This window comes from Gymnoscopelus braueri (genome assembly GCF_963280865.1).
Source record: "Gymnoscopelus braueri genome assembly, contig: SCAFFOLD_409, whole genome shotgun sequence".
Classification (NCBI taxonomy): Eukaryota; Metazoa; Chordata; class Actinopteri; order Myctophiformes; family Myctophidae; genus Gymnoscopelus; species Gymnoscopelus braueri.
The window spans coordinates 19546-22945 of record NW_027660875.1 but is presented as its reverse complement, the minus strand read 5'-3'; the positions used below and the strand labels follow the sequence as shown (position 1 = coordinate 22945).

General features: G+C 41.4%; 1 long non-coding RNA gene across 1 annotated transcript; it reads right to left on the bottom strand.

Annotated features, from left to right (window-relative positions):
* Positions 1-584: 584 nt before the first annotated feature.
* Positions 585-1666, bottom strand: LOC308081117. Its single transcript, XR_013932797.1, has 2 exons — positions 1558-1666; positions 585-683 (listed from the first exon to the last, which is right to left on the bottom strand). It is a non-coding gene; the product is annotated as an uncharacterized lncRNA (long non-coding RNA).
* Between the last annotated feature and the right edge of the window lie 1734 nt (positions 1667-3400).

The window sequence follows — 3400 nt, the reverse complement described above, 5'->3', positions numbered from 1 at the left end:
TGTAGACAGTCCGGTGCTGGTGACGTGACGTCCATCTTCTACTTGGGAGTCGGGACATCCATGGAGATGCGGCATAGTCAACAATATAATAATAAAACAAAACGTTTCATACTCATGTCATGTGTGACTCCTTATTTCTGAGAGCATAATGTTTCACTGTCATTTACAGTTATATTCTTTGGACTAAACTTGGCCATTACTTTAGAATAGATGACATGCTAATGCTCTTGTCACACACAGCCTAATCGTTTTTTTTTTTTTTTCAACTGAGACCGTTTCATGCTTTCAATTGGTGTATATGGATAATATTAGGTTTTACTATAGCCTATTGTATCTAAGACCAGTAAAGTTACATTTACATGTAGAAGTAAATACTAACAGAATGAACAAGAGTTTTTCACAATTATATCTGTAATGCTTACAGTCATGTAATTATGTACCATTCTGCCAAATGAAAGACCATCTCCTATCCTATATCATGAAACAGTTCAAAAGAACCCTTATAGAATTGGGTGTTCATACATTTTGTCATTATAAATGCTTACACAATGTAGAATATACCAATGAGTAGAGCAAGCAGTGTGTAAATGTAACCGTTTTATTTAGAACAATAATATATATGGCTGTAGTCCCAGGTCTTCAACAGCAGTTCCATTTTTGCAGGCTGATGACAACTTTCTGTCCTGTCATTGGAAAGAACACATTAGATTAGACTTGTAGTTTACATGGATATCATCCGACGTGATACCTAATTTATTCTTAGTTGCATGCCCACCGAAAATAGCAGACCTACAAGCTCACAAAGTGTTGAGTCCGCGACGCGTTGTGAGCTTGTAGATCTGCTATTTTCGGGACCCGACGGCGTCATGTACTCAGTAGCTCTGAAACATGTTAGTCATGGCGGCGCTTCAACCTGGTGTTTGCACTTTCTACATGTACAGACCGTACATCTACATAAACGTTCAGATTTCAAATATAAAGTGCTGACCTCATGCCACGGATGTTACAATTTGAATCGGGTGGGTCTAAGTAACAGTATCTTCCGTATTGTTTAATAAAAAGCATTTTAATCCAATCGGTGGCCATTTTCTCCTTATGCTTTCAATTACGCGACCCTATCGGTTGGGATGTGTATTGCACTCTGATACATTATACATCTAAGAGAAAATGGCCACCGTTCGGATTTAAATGTTTTTTATTGAACAATATGGAAGATACGGGTACTTAGACCCATCCGATTCCAATTGTAACATCTGTGGCCACAGGATAAGAATTTCATATTTGAAATATGAACGTTTATGTAGATGAAAGGGCTGTGAATGGAGAAAGTGCCAACACCAGGTTGAAGTTCCGCCATGACAGTCATGTTCCAAAAAAAAGGCATGGGTTTCCGAGGCTACAGTTAAAGTCAACAATAACAAAACAATAACAAACCGCCACAAAGCCGTGGCGTGAACCGAACGTTCACGCCACGGCTCCACAAGCTAGTTTAGTCTACCCGAGGGATACAACATGAGATTATAGTGATAGTGGCAACTTTACAGCATGTTTACTTACTCGAGAGACAAGCGTCCACCGTCCACGGTCCGTTCTGTCAGCTCCACTAAGAAACATCCCCGACGGGTTGTTGCTCCTCACTGCCCGCCTAGCTGCGTGTGGGTCCGGGTATAACTCTGATATGTTTGCAGATGCCATGATAGTACATGTGAGGTAGCTAATGGGAGTGGCCGAGTGGGGAAAGAAGGTTGAACAAGATGTTACAGCGACACCTTCGGGGACGGTCCTTTGAGCTATGGGGGTTGGTTTGGATTTGAACTACACCTGTAGTCACCTGCAGTCATGTAGTGCGGACATAAGGTGAGAACCCTCTGAAAACGTCATTTGACGCTTTGGGGATCGTCTCACGGATAAAAAAATCTAAAAACACAGATACAACACAAAAAACACCAGGATCATGTTCATGGGGTCCTAGACTTCATAAAAATAGGATTTTTATCAAAATCGGCGAAGTGTCCCTTTAAAGTGTGTCTTTATAAATGTACATAGACCCTGTATAGTATACACTTATACACTGTGGAAGCTGACCAACACCAAGACGCTGAGAGAGCTGGGTTTCACACGAAAACAGGTTTATTCAGGGTAATTAACAAAGGTGGGGTGGGGGAATAGATGCGGCCAAACGTAAATCATCTTCCCATTCGGGGTATTTTCATCAAACATTCATCAGTTAGTAGTGTCCCGCATAGGTTGCCTAAAAACAGAAAGAACAGTCCATTAGCAACGAGTTAACTTAAACTCAAATGCTGGGAAAATAGTGGAGTGTTTGCCTTACCGCCCGACAGCGTCCAATGCAGAGAAGAGTGAGCCTTACTGAGCTGAGGTGAGCCTCAGCATTTTATGGCTCAGGCTGATCAGAACCCAGGTGTCCTTACTTGGTAATCAGACACAGCAGTCATCATTTCGAGCTGATTGAGGAGGAATGCAGGTAGGTACCGCCCCTCAACCACTCTGCCTAGGGCCACATATAGTGGGGTCATTTCGCACAATTATCGATACGAAGCTGATAATAGCGCCACATTTTTTATGAGGCTTCTTTAGGACCTACTGATGGATTCTAGCCTTGGGTACCAAACTTTATTTTGAATATTTTCCATACATTTAGGCTTATCAATATTCATAAAAAAAACAGGCCGATTCATCTTTTGGCCTATAACTCTTGAACCGTAGGTCATAGCATCAAAAATATTTTTTCCCTGGACTCCTTGGATCATGATGCAACTTTGCATATAGGTCCCGCCTCTTTTCAGATTTCAACATTTTCCGCCATTTTGCGTTATCTTCAAAACACATATTTTGCTACTACTCCTAAATATTTTGTCCAAAACTCACACAAATCGGCACACCCTCTGTCTTTGGTCATGTGATCAAGATTTATCAGTCAGAATTTTCATATTCCCTTCGGATTGGCTACGATTGGCTTCTGAAATTTGTGGGAGGGTCTGTTTGGAAAAAAATGGCACAAATCATAAACACAGCGTCCTATTTGTCCTAAATTCATATCATTGAGGGGCCATTAATAAACGTAGAGCCAATGCGATTTCACTTCCACCCATAGGTGGCGCAACAAATTCTACAAATGTCACTGTTTTTGCGCCAAATTAAGTACAAATGGTCTTGTGAGTCAAACATTTGCAATTGCAAAGTGGAGAACAGTCCAAATTTGATTTGCCACATTTGCAGGTGGAACAGTCCCCTTTACAAGAGCATTTGATCAGCTCTCTGCATGCTTTGGAGACTTCTGGAATTGTCATCCAAACTGGCACCCATGCCTCAGATTCCTTGGTCCATCCATACTCATGTGGGGAAGGAATAACTTGTTCTGTTTGTAGGCTGGTCGCCC